Below are 14,038 nucleotides of genomic sequence, written 5' to 3'. Positions count from 1 at the left end.
TCAGGTGATTCAGTTTTGGAATTCACAGCCATGAGATGTGGTGATGGCTTCCAGCTTGGCTGGTTTCATAAAAGGGTTGGGGCAATTCATGGTAGTCAGGGGATCAATGGCTGGTACTCTTCAGGGCAGTGTGACTGCCTCTCTGGTCCCTCTGCTGGCAGGCTAATGGGCAGCTGCTGTGAGAACAGACTGCTGGAATGCACTGTTGGAAGAAATGTCCACCTGGGTTCAGTTCCAAGTGGGGAAACATGGAGGCTGTTTGGAAAGATGGTTTAATGGTGGACAGGATCACATCCCTTGGAGCTCTGGCAGAGATGCTGAGAGTCCCTGGGTTTCATGCCCTCTGGACTTTGAACTTCTCGGGGCACAGGAAGAGTATCCTGATTGGTAGCTGTCAGAGGTCATAGCCAGCTTTGTTGATTGTCTGTGTGCTAAGTTTGGTTGAAACTTGGTGGGTGGTACAATGAAGGGCAATGAAATGGTTCTGCCGGAAGGGGGTAGATCTTTGTTATGTAGAATAGACTGACCCAGGCCTCTCTTTTTAGGGAAAATATTCTGCCTTTTTAATATTTCCTAAAATATTTCATTTTCTAGGAGTGAAATGAGTTTAAACTTCCTACAACACAAACCAGGGGTCTGATCGAGCAGAACGCTGCTCATTTTATTTTCTATTGAATGGGGCTAATAGGATTTTGTTTTTTTCAACAGCAGTGGCAGCTCAGATTATCTTTTCAATTTTTTTTTAAAAATCTCCTTTTTCTCAGCTAGAAAGCACAACAAGAAACAATGGAAGGAAACTAATCAAAGAGAGAAGCAACCTAGAAATAAGGAGAAATTTCCTGAAAACAAGTAACCAGTGGAACAGCTGCCTTCAGAAGTTGTACCTGTTTCATCACTGGGGTTTTTTAAGATGAGACCGGACAGCCACTTGTCTGGAATGGTATAGGGTTTCCTGTTTGAACAAGGGGTTGGAACAGAAGACCTCCAAGGTCTCTTCCAACTCTGTTATACTGTTAAGGAGAACACACTGGCTCACTAGATTCTGTGCTGGTTTTCAGGATCTGAGGCAGCAGAAGTAAAGATGGTCAAAGGTCAGGTTCAAATTAGTGTGTTTGAGATGGATAGAGGGAGGGGAGAAAATAGTAAAATGGTGCCTTGTGGAATTCGCCCCAATCTCCATTCAGATGGAAGGGAGTACAATACAAATCACTAGTTGCATATAATAAGTAGTGCCAATAATTGCCCAAGTTTTATGTGACTCATTTTTTAATTTAGTGAATGGCCCATGTTTTAACTTTCTACTACTGTCTGTAGGAAGTTAAAACCCATCCCTCTCCTAGAAAAATGAAATATCCTGGGAAATATTGAAAAGCCAGAATATTATATTTCCCTGGATCAGAAATGGAGAAACATGTTTTTAGGCAGGAAGAGACTCACTCTTAATAGTCCCCACCTTTGTCAATGGGCCATTTAAAAGCCTGGACCAGTCTATTCTACATAACAAAGATCTCCCCCTTCAGCCCTATGATGATGGGATTAAGGCATGATAGTATTATCCCTTTACCCATCTCACCACAGGGCACCTGGGAAGAAGCAATGCTCAACCAAATGTGGACTCACAGCTCCAGAGTTGCCCCTGCATGGCCCCATGGGAGTCTGACAACCAATCAGAATACAAGATCAAGATCAAAGGCCAGAGATGGCATAAAACCAGGAATTTTCAGCATCTCGGTCTCTTTTTCTTCTTCACCCAACATCTGGAAACATGTGATTTCCTTTTTCTGTTCAGGAGCTCAAGCCATGTTCACCATTAAACCATCTTTCCAAGCGGCCTCCATGTTTCCAGTGTCTTTTTCCCCACTTGGAACTGAACCCAGAAGGACATTTCTTCCAACATGTCTTTTGGATGTATATTGTGCACGTACATTCAATTGAGGTAGAAAGAGTGGCACTGTTGCCAATGTCATGCTGGACAAAAATCATCTTGTTTTAGTGAGGTGTTTGCTATGAACGACCAATATTCTTTTGCTTTGTTCAGTCTGCCCCATAGTGTTTCCTCCAACAATCAAGTTGAGCTGTGCTGAGCTTTGGGTTTTTTTTGTTGCTGTTTCTTGTTCTGGAATTCCAGAATGTTTGGGTATTTTTGGAGTGATGTGTTAAATTAAAACTGCATGACATGAATGTAGAAAAACTAATGTGGAGCTTTCCAAAGTCTGGCAAGAGTTTGTGCCTATAAAGTCCCATGTGAGTATTAGAGTTGACCCAATTCATGCAATATTCAAAGCCATGCCAGAGAAAAAAAAACCCATGCAAATTGACATATGTTTCTTTTGCGTTCCAGAACTCTCTAATCTCAGTTATAAAAGAAAACACATTGTGCTTGCAGGAATGGTGAGCTTGCTCATTAGTTCTGCGAACCAGGGAGAGGGACAGTGCATTATAGCTGGCAAGACAAAAATTAGAAGGATAAATAACATGTTTTGCCTAAACTGTGAATGAAGATTTCATTGATTTTTCATGAAATGATGAAGCAGCAAATGATGAAACAACAATGAAAGATGTGACCTTGCCTTCTGGTGAATAGAAAGCAGAAAAGGAGAGGAAAAGCCTTACATTGTTGAGTACAGATAGTCCTCGACTTACATCTGCTCTCTCACTGACCATTTGAATTTATGACAGGCCCTCCCCACAAAAGAGACATGACTCGGATTCAAATTCTGATATCTTCCCACCTCCCTCCATGGTCATGTGACTGCATTTTGAGTATTCAACAGCCCACATTTATGACTATTTGCAGCATCCCATAGCCATATGGCTTTGATATACAACTTTTTAATGGAAACTGACTGAGCAAACCAAAAGACCCAGCAACCCCAGGGAAAAAAAACAAAACAGGAATCGTTTACCACTTACAGTGTAAGAACTGAAACAACTACTGTGTAGGACAAACAGGCAGAACGTATCCATGAACACCAACCCGCAGTCAGAAGACATGATGAAAATTCTTTAATTTCACAACATATAGACAGATTTAACCATGGTTTCAATTAAGAAAATGTGACAATTCTAGACCAGGCCAAATCCAAAAATACCAGGGAATTTCTAGAAACCTGACACTCCGGCAAATCATCCATCAATAGACACATAGACATTAACAATATCTTTAGATTATGCAAAAAGAGACAATCAATCAGCACAAAACAGAACAAAAAAGACTCCAGCATCTCTCTACCAGCAATCAGCATCCAGATCAACATAGATGAACTCTCAAGTTTAACTTCAGACCAAAAATCAAACCCAGTCAAGAAACTGTCAAAGAGCCATCAGCAAATAGCCCAAAGAATCTCTAAGATCACCTCCACCCACATAGACAAACACGTCACCAGAATAAACTGACAGCAAACAGCACTTACTAGCACTGATGATGTTACCTAGTTAGGGTAACTAAATGTCTGCAAGAAAAGAAGCAAGTTCGGAGAGCACTAAGGATCCCAGATTTCAACCATGAGCTACAAATATTCTCCTTTATTTACTTTATTTCTGTAAAAAAATTGCCATAACAAACAATGGGTTGCCATAAATACAATTCACTAACTTAAGAACTGCTACAACAAACATTGTTGTAAAATCAGGTGCAGACACGTGATAACCTGGTTTATGACCATCACAGCTTACAACCAAAATTGCAGTTCAATGTCATAAGTTGTGTACTATCTGCAGCCAGTTAACACATCCAATGCTCAATCTATTTCTTGTAAACCCTACTCTCTAGGATTTTTTTTACTCACAGTAAGCAACAACATCTACATCTGACCACCTTAACAGGTAGCCCTTGACTTACGACCATAACTGATCCCAAAATTTAGTAACATCATTATTAAGTGAATCTGGCTTCTGCATTGACTTTCATTGTCAGAGAGTTGCAAAAGGTGATCACATGACCCCAGGTCACTACAATCATCATAAGTATGATCCGGTTTCCAAGCAGCTGAATTTTGATCGTGTGACCATGAGGATGCCAATAGTTTTTTTTAAATAATTTAAAAAATTTTTTTAATTTAAAACAAATACATCATCCTTCTTTACATGCTATAGAAAGTGTATCAGTTGGTTACAAAAAAACCCTTTCGTGCATCTCTTCCACAGTCAACAAACATAGTTCATATTAACTTAAGTATTTTAACTCAAATATTTATACATGTCACCATCATTATATCTCCATTTTCATTTGATTGCAATAGTTTTAAGTGTGAAAAAATGGTCATAACTTTTTTCAGTGCCATTGTAACTTCAAACAGTCATTAAATGGTCTGTGGTAAGTCGAGGACTACCTCTATAAAGGTATTTTCAGTATACAAATAGAACGTAATTAATTCATTACAGTAAATCATTACTGTATCCAGGTCGCACAGCTAGAGGTCGCACTATTTCTCCAGGTTTTTCCTATGTATTTTTCTGCGGTAGTTCCTTCTTTCACTTTCAATTCCTTGAATTTAGCTTTACTTTCTATTCCCTGAGTAGCTGAATTTTCTGTGCTGCCACTGCGTTTACCAGCTGAGAAATATTGCAAATTCTTCAACATAGCCAGGAAGAAAGAAAGGCTACTCTCCAAGGTAAGATATACAGGATGTGGTGGGTCAATTCTGAAAGAAAATAAATGTCTCCAATAGCTGGAAAATATCAGCCTGGTTAAAACGTTTCAAATAAAGAGCACTTTGAGACTGTTTTGTCTGAAGTGTAAGCATATTCTGTGACTCTGTCAATTCTAGCAAAATTATTGTAGGTGAATGATTGTTATCAATCCAGCACAGTTTAGATATATGTGTACTGAACAAATACTTTAAAGGAGGACCATCCATTTAATTGGCCAATGGCAGAATAATTTGTTATAATTGATTCACTATTGTCGTTGTGCTAGGCTTTCTTTCCTTTTCCCTCCCTCTCTCCCTCCCTCTCTCCCTGTTTTTTTATCCCATATTTATTATTTTTCATAAATAACTGAAGACAGTGAACCAGTGGTGGGTTGCCAATTTTTTTACTACCGATTTGGGTGCATGCACAGAAGTGTCCAGGCGGGAGGGTGGATTCTCCCACTGCCGATACTACCAGGTTGCCTGATCTGGGCCAAACCAGGAGCAACCCACCTCTGCAGTGAACATACCTAATATTCCTTCCACCTCATATTTTCTCCAAAACAGCAATCTTGTGAGGGAAAAATCAACCTTGGATTGAGAATGACTGGCACTTAGGCTTTCAATGCCTAAAGTTTGGACTAGAATTAACAGTATCTGGGTCAGCACTTCACCTAACCATTATCTTAATACGTTCAAGTTTTATGTTCTCACTGTTTTTTGTTTTTTTTTACAATATTGTAAATTGCTTTGATGGTTTGGTAAAGGTTGGTGCAAAAATTAAAAACAAATGAGGACATAACTCTCATGGCAGGTGGTTTGGTGTGGTGGTGAAAAGCATCAGGCTACAAACTGGGAGACCACGATTCTTGTTCTGCTTTGGCACAAAGCCACTTGTGTGATAGGCCAGTCACTTTTTCTCTTAGCCCTAAGAATGTTGGCTCAGCCCAATACTGGGTTGACTCACTTGGTGTGAACAGCCAAGAAAACACCCAGAAATAGTGGAAACCAAAATATATATTTATTCTGTACAGGTGAAAAAGGCGCACTTAGAGCAAATGCCACAAATCAAGTATGCCAATTTACAATTTGGCAGCATATTAATATAGCTTCAGGCAAGGAAATTATACAACTTTAGTTCTTCTTAATTACTAGGCAGAGTAATTCGCTAGACAGATTTCATGCATCTTTTTATGGGAGTGCATTTCATTATCTAAGCTATCCGCCTCTGGGCATGATTTTTATATGCTTAAAGATCAACTTTCTTATCCCAGCACTCTCTAGCTCTTTTGTTTACATCAGGGATCCCCAGACCCTGGCTGTGGGCCGGCACCATTCCTTGGCCTATCAGGAACTGGGCCACACAAATGAGCAAATCCATGCCCACCCCCCCCCCCCCGGTCCACAGAAAAACTGCCTTCCATAGAACTAGTCCCTGGCACCCAAAAGGTTGAAAGCCACTGGCTTATGTGACTTCAGCGATAGTTCTTGAATTATTACAACCAGTGACTTAATGACTGGTCCAAGTACTGACAGACAGGGGGTTACAATCCAGATTTGGAATTCTGATTGGCAGCCCCCCCCAATGGTCATGTGACCACATTTCAGGCACTTGGCAGCTGGGCTGCATTTATAGCCATTTGCAGTGTCCTTCAGTCACATGATCATGTTTTATAATAGTTTTGCTGAAAACACCATTTACTTCCTGTTTTTAGCAAAACCATGCCCATAGAGAACTATTGGTTTGTTTAACCATTGTGATGTTCACTTAACATCCTTGGATTCTTTTACTGCTGCAAAAAGGATCGTAAAATTGTTTATGATTGTCGCATCCAGTTTACGCATCCAGTTTACGATTGTCACAAGTTAGGACCATGATAGGCAGGCTCCATAGTAGCTCAAGGTCTATCTTTACTTGCATAATGGAGTGGCAAACTTTTCAAAATGGCTTCTAACTTCTGGAATGGAGTGGAATGACAAATTTGTCAGATGATAAATCATTTCTGAAAATTGCTGTCAGGAAAACAGACTGAGTCAAAGGGACACACACAATTCAACTCATAAATCTGGTTAAAGCGGTTTCGGTATAGGTAGTTCTTGACTTTACAACCACAGTTGAGCCCAAAATGTCTGTTGCTAAGCAAATCAGTTGTAAAGTGAGTTGTGCTTCACTTTATGATCTTCCTTGTCACAATTGTTAGATGAATCACTGCAGCTATTAAGTTAGTCACATGGTTGTTAAGTGAATCTGGCTTCTGCATTGACTTTGTTTGTCAGGAGGTCAGAAAAAGTGACTACATGACTCCCGGACACTGCAACGGTCATAAATATATGGTAGTTGCCAAATAAATTTTGATCACATGACCACAGGGATGCTGCAACAGTCGTAAGAATGAAAAACAGTGATAATCTACTTTTTTTGGTGCCATTGTAACTTTGAATGATTATTAAATGAATGGTTGTAATTCCAGGACTACCTGTATTAGGCTTTTGGTCTTCAGCACTGATGGGATTTTCTATTTTGGCTGCAGTAGAGTTGTGGAATTTTAAGGGTAAATTGTCTCCCAGGTTCTTTCAATCAGTCCTCTTTATTGGGGGAATCCCTAATGTTTTGCCTAGCTCTTATTTTTTCCTCTATGAGGAAAGAGCCTAGCAAGTAAAACAGTGCATAGAATCCTCAGAGGGTTTCTGGGATCCTGAAACAATTCCCTAGAATGGTTTTCATGGGAGGAAATGGTACTTTTTCCTATTCTAATTGTTGGAAACGTCCTTCTGGGTTCAGTTCCAAGTGGGGAAAAAGACACTGGCAACATGGAGGCTGCTTGGAAAAAATGGTTTTAATGGTGGACAGGACCACATGGCTTGAGGTCCTAGGCAAAAAGGTGCTCACATGTTTTGAAGATGTGGAATGAAGAAAAAGAAGCGAACGGGCTTGCTGAGAGTGCCTAAGTTTTTTATACTCTGTTTGGTTCCACATTTCCTGTTCCTGTGTAAGGAGTGTGTTCTGATTTGTTGTCAGACTCCCGGGGGGAGGGGTGTCTTTGCTAACTTTGTAGGTTGTGTGTCTATTGAGTCCCAAGCTTGGATGAGTTCCCAGATGCCATGTGGTGAGTTGCTGTTGCAGGCTAATCCTATCTTTGTTATGTAGAATAGACTGGCTCAGGCATTTTAATGGCCCATTGACAAAGGTGGGGACTATTAAGAGTGAGTCTCTTCCTGTCTAAAAACATGTTTCTCCATTTCTGATTCAGGAAAATATAATATTCTGCCTTTTCAATATTTCCTAGGATATTTAATTCTTCTAGCAGAGCGGTGGGTGCTAACTTCCTACATGATGAAGGTCAGAATACAGTGAGATCTGAACTCAGCTCTATCCAATAGGTCCAATGTTCCCAGCATTCAGACTACAAGGAATTTTTGACTTGGAACCAGATTTTCAGTTGTTTATTTATCTATTTAGCACATGGCATATCATAGATGGACTAGCAAAATATATTAACATATCTAGATTAGTAAAACACAATAAAATATGTTAAAAAGATCTGTGTTCAAATACTAATGTCTAGGTCCGTGATGGTGAACCTTATGGCATGTGTGCCAGGGGTGGCACGAGGCATGCGAGGCGTTGCCCTGTCAGCTCCAGCATGCATGCATGTGCTGGCCAGCTGACTTCAGCTTACTTTTGAGGCCGTTTTTCGCCCTCCAGAGGCTTCCCTTAATCCTCTGGAATGCAAAAGACCGCCCCTACGGACAAACTGGAAGTTCGGGAACAGACTTCCGGTTTGCTCGTAGGGGCGTTTTTTGCCCGCCGGAGCCTTCAGGACGCTTTCCTGAAGGCTCCGGAAGACGAAAAATGGGCCTACGGACAACCGGAAGTGACTATTCCTGAACTTCCGGGTTCCCCGTAGGTCTGTTTTTTGCCCCCTCTGCGGGAGTGGGAGGGGCTGTTTTTGCCCTCCCCAGGCTCCTAGAAATCCTTTGGAGCCTAGGGAGGGCAAAAAACCCACACCAAAAGCGGGAGGCATTGGTCGAACATGGGGGCACACACAAAGCATTATGGGTGTGGTATGCATGCGCACGACCCCCCTGCGCTCCCTGCTTTTGGCACAGGAATCAAAAAAGCCATCACTGGTCTAGGTCTTCTAACATAGACATTGCATCATTTATATTTTATGTACAGAATAATTTATGTCTGTGTGTGTGTGTGTTTGTTTTCATAGGTTTTCACGGGTGTAGGTATACTGGTCTTGTTGTATTCGGATCTTTTCCCATGTAAGATTGAGACTGTCTTGGCAACATTTCAGCGAGGTCTCACTCGCCATCTTCAGGCTGGTGTTTTCAGCTTAAAGTGTGGTCGGAGCTGCCGTCTTTCTATAAATCTTGGTGGGGATGTGAGGAGTGCTGGCGTTGTTTCAGTAAGTGGATTGATTGGCTGTGTGGTTGTATCATGATTGATAGATTGGTGCTGATTGGTGCTGGCTGTGTGTCCGTTGTTGTTTTATTTCAACAAGAACACTTCAACACTTCAACAAGAGAATAATTATGGAAGCCATCGAAACACAGAAACACCCCCACAATATGAATAAACATGATGATACCTCCCACCTCCCAGACATCTGGAAACCAACCCTAGTCAACAAACGAGCCCCACCCACCACCCAGGCCGTTACAACACAAAACAACAACGGACACACAGCCAGAACCAATCAGCACCATCTTCAGGCTGGTGTTTTTGGCTTTGTGCTTGTGCGAGAGAAAAGACCCGGGAAAAGACCTGAATACAACAAGATGAAACTGATTTTGAAAGAACCAAATTAATCTCCAAAACTGAACACTTCAACAAGAGAATAATTATGGAAGCCATCGAAATAGAGAAACACACAACATGAATAAACGTGATGATACCTCCCGCCTACCAGATATCTGGAAACTAGCCCTAGTCAAAAAACGGGTCCCAGCCATGAAAAGTGATACCGGACCCAGAACAACACAGGACGCAATCACCAATCACCCTCAGCAGACTCAAATCCAAACCCATCCCATAGACCAAATACAATCACCATTCAGAAGCCAAACCACGGCAGCATCACCAACTGCTGCACACACCCCCTTCGACCCGCACACAAAACAAACTGACACACGCCATGAACACATGGCCGGACTGCAAACTTGGAGCCAAACCAAAGCCCGGGATGTTACACCACAGCCATCTGCTCAGGACATTATATCACAGAACTCAGGAGGTTACAATGCAAAGGCTCAGGATGTTACAACGCAGCCAACCCCGCAGGAGGTTGCAGCATAGGACTCAGGATACCACTACAATAGAGTTCAGGATGTCATATATATATAAAAATCAGATACTGTACCAGTACATGCCTTCAACTTTGAGCCAGTTATGATGTGATATACCTGTGATGGCGAACCTATGGCATGCGTCCCATAGTCCTCTGTGGGTATGTGCACCATCACCAGCTGCTCTTCTGGTTTCCGGTGCGCACATGTGGGCCGGCCAGCTGGTCTTTGCAGGCGCCAGAAAACGGGCCCCAAAATGGTCAAAAACCAGCCAAAAAAATGGCCAAAAAACAGGTATGCGTGCACTGGCCAACTTCTCTTTCGGTTTCCAGTGCTTCGGCATGCCCACATGCATGTGCGTTCTGGTTTGGGCACTCAGTGCCAAAAAGGTTCACCATCACTTTGATATACAGTTTGATGTGGGTCCCCGCAGTCACACTGAGGGGAGAATATTATGCCTCATTTATACAGAGAGTCCTGGCAGATGCTTCGTAAGGTGCGAATCCTATTCAGGATTGTCCATTGCTGATGTGATAGTTCAAAGCCTGGCATCTTTTTTGTGGACTCAGCTTTTTCAGTTGTTAAGCAAGGTGGTTGTCCAGTAAGTTATGTCTGATTTTAAGACTTTTTTGTGAGGGTTGTTAAGTAAATCACTGCAGTTGTTAAATGAATCATGTAGTCATTGTTGGAAGGCAAAGGTTTCCGGTCTGTTCCCAGCCGGGAGTTACCACCGACGCTAAAAGAAAGTTTCGTGAAGACAACTGTCTGGAAGTTATGAGTTATTTTTGAAGAAAGAAAGAACAGGAAGGATGAGACACAGTTCCCAGGTCTGCAGCACCTCATATCCACTTTGGTCTCCCCTTTTATACAGTTTTTCTTGCTTCAGGCTATTGTGTAAATTCGGATTTTATAAAGTTCTTTTTATTCCAGATGATTGCTCTTGATTCTCTTGTCTTCGGATTTCGTTCATCAGATGTCTTGTCCTTGGGCTAATCCTATCATAAGATACGAGGAGGGTGTTTTCCTGTTTGGGCGCTTATACAAAGGTGTCTGCTCTATGTAAATAGTCATGATGTTTGTTTTATGTTGGAATTGGATTTTGTGTTTTTGTTATTCTGACTGGTCATTGCTAGATTCGGGTTTTTCCCCAACTTCCTAATCCTATTATCTCATGTTTCTTTTGTGACTGAGTGTAACCTTTTCCTGGCTACGAGTGTGGCTTTCTCTGGCTATGGCTCCTGGCTGCGTGTTTATTAATTTTTCTGTACATGCCTTCTGGGTTATTTCTGCTACCTTACTACATCATTAAGCAAATCCATTGACTTTGCTTATTGGAAATCAGCAGAGAAAGTTGCAAATAGAGATCAAATGACTCTGGCAACCATCACGCTACAACCATCATAAATTCATGCTAGTTGTCAAGTGCTTAAATTTTGATCACGTGACTATGGGGATACTGTGAAGTTGTGGAGTCTTCTTTTTAACGGGGGGGGGGGGGAAGCATCTTACATCCCATCAAAGCCCTCAAAATTCATATTCCGTGTGCTTTCTGAGTGTCCAGAAATTAACTTGGAGCTCAAATGAAGTAAATATTCATAAACAGAAAAGCACACTCCCAACTTAAGCAGGGTGTAAGGAATACGCCCGATTGGGGAAGATCACCTAGATACAGCTAATCAACTACAAACCGCCTACTAAAAAGGCCCTAATCCTATTGGCGGCCTTCACGTGTTGGAGGTCGAGGGCGTGGTTCGGTCGGTGGAGCCAGGGCTAGAGCGCAGGCGCGGGCGCTTCATACGTTGCCCCTCTCTCTTTTTCTCTCTCTGTGCCTTCAACATTCGGTTCTTTTTTTTTTTTTGCCGAGTGGGGAGGCGTCGTCATTTCGAAGCTGAGGGAGAAGTTGGGGGAGGTGGAGGAGGGTCCTGCGGTCGCCGGCATAGAAGCCGCCTCTGAGAAGCGGGGAAGTGGCCTTCTAGTGATCCGACCCGGCGTTCAGGCCACGGGAAGCCAAAGCGCCGAGGGAAAGGGGGATTGCGAGCGGGAGCCGCCCTCTCCGCGCCGAATTGGGACCGTTCGGGGTAGTCCTAGGAATTCGGTGAGCCGAAGCCGCAGCTCCTTGCCCCCTTAGCTCAGGGAAGGGCCGTTTTCTGCAGGAGGACGACTGCCGCGGTGGGGGCTCTACCTGAGCCGGCCGAAGTACAGCTTTCCCCCCCTCTTTTTTTCTTTTAAATGAAAAATCGCTACGACGGTGTCTAGTGTTTACCCGGCTCAAATAGCCCTACCCCGGGTAGGAGTAAATATTTACTCTCCCTCCTCCGGATTCCCCTGAGAACACACGGGCGTTCGTGCGTGACACTATTAGGAGGAATCCCCGAGACTTAAAATACCGGAGGTTGGATTATTTATTTGATTGATTATGTGATTTGATTCGATTTGACAATCGTTTACAAGATAATAGGTATAAGAATAAACATGAGGATGAATGAAATGGGTACGAATAAATGGGGGCAGTAAGACAGGGACGGTAGGCGCGATGGTGGGTTTATGCGCTCCCCTTACAGACCTCTTAGGAATGGGGTGAGGTCCAGGGTAGACAGTTTAAGGTTAAAGTTTTGGAGATTTGAAGATTTGAACAGCAGAGTCAGGTAGTGTATGCCAGCCAGGCATTGACCATTCTGTTGCTGAAGTCGTATTTCCCGCTTTATACTTTATATATCCGTGTTCAAAATAATTATTAGCGTAAATACTCCTAACTTTTTCCTTATCCGTTTCTTATCTCTGCCATTTCTATTTAATTGCAATCATTGGTACTGTGGGGAAAGGAGGGAGGGAGAGATGAGAACATGTTTATTGCTGCTGCTGCTAAGGATCACTTTTAGCTTTACTTATTGTTTCCTTCATGCCATGATCCCAAGTTGTTTTAAAAAAACTTTCCACCTGTGTCTTTTTCCAGTTTCATTGCTTTGACTTTTTTGTTGTTGTTGTTGCAAAGAATGATGTGTGGAGCTTATTTTTATTCATATTTCCAAGGAGGGATTAAGAAACTGATGCTTAGTGTTATTGTTAAAGGCGCAAAGATGTGTAACATAAATGTGAATTGAAATCTGTAAGAAAAAGCCTAATAGTGTCCTGTAAGGATGACTGACAATCCTTGGATAGTTTTTGCCATTGACTTGTGTCAGCATTTATTATTTTGTCTGATAAGCAAGACCACAGGCCACACTGAGATTTGATGATTTTATTTTGTCAAGTTTGTGTTAGGAAATATCAATAGTCTTGCAGATGGGTGGCTGAGCTTTTAGATTGGATTCATCTTGCAAATTCATTTAGAATTACTACCTTTTATATAGCTGACGGTGTTAACAGTATCTTGACTTACTATTATGTGACATATAGTAATAATTCCTTGTTTGTTATCCCTTTTGCCATTGGGTACAAAGAGCTTCTGAATTATGAGTTTTCATTTCTTTCTCCTTGCAACATGGAGTCAAATTAACTAAAAGCATTTGCTTGTTTTTTAAAGCAATTTGTTCAGTCTTAAACCTTCGGTTAATGGATCAAAGTACTTGTGAAATTGGAATTTTCCCCTAAAATTTAAAGTTAACTACAGTACTGGATTTGGTCATGATTCAGCATTTCATATGGAGATGAACTGAATGTGTCAAATAAACAATGGACGTTATCTCATACTTTAACATTTAGATGTGCCAAATTCTTCTGCATGTGGACATGAGGAAGTTATTTTTGAGGATATTCTATATTTAAAAAGAGCAGTAAAGAAAACTTTCTTGCTGACACGCGTAAAAGTGGAGTTGATATAATAACAATAGATAGGACGACTGGCTGCAGAAATGCACTGAAAGCTGGTAGCATTTGTTGGAATGCAGAAGCACTTTTTTCTGCTTTTCAATTGACTATCAAATAAAATGCCTACTAATTCTCTAATGCGTATCTTATAATTTTCCCCAAGTCAAACTTTTTTTTAAAATAAATGGACTATTCCAATAATTGTTTATTGTCTGGCTATTTTAGTTATTTCTTATATTTTGTGTACTCCATTCAAGAAGATAGAATAATGTAATGATAACATGGCTCATAATACCCATACAATA

At 41.6% G+C, this 14,038-nt stretch overlaps 1 protein-coding gene across 4 annotated transcripts in view; it reads left to right on the top strand.

The window, feature by feature from the left end:
* The first annotated feature begins 4,492 nt into the window (after window positions 1-4,492).
* Window positions 4,493-14,038, top strand: part of TDRD7 (tudor domain containing 7) — a 35,257-nt gene continuing 25,711 nt past the window's right edge. Inside the window, exon 1 of one of the 4 annotated variants that reach the window (XM_032213480.1) lies at window positions 4,493-4,613. The gene's annotated coding sequence lies outside the window, so the exon portion shown is untranslated. Of the gene's footprint in view, window positions 4,614-11,713; window positions 12,022-12,254; window positions 12,385-14,038 lie in introns of those variants that run through there. The other 3 variants (XM_032213482.1, XM_032213478.1, XM_032213481.1) reach the window with 3 other exon arrangements.

This window comes from Thamnophis elegans, chromosome 3 (assembly GCF_009769535.1).
Source record: "Thamnophis elegans isolate rThaEle1 chromosome 3, rThaEle1.pri, whole genome shotgun sequence".
NCBI classification, from domain to species: Eukaryota; Metazoa; Chordata; class Lepidosauria; order Squamata; family Colubridae; genus Thamnophis; species Thamnophis elegans.
The sequence above is the reverse complement of the archived record's forward strand: the minus strand, read 5'-3'. Positions and strand labels throughout refer to the sequence as shown.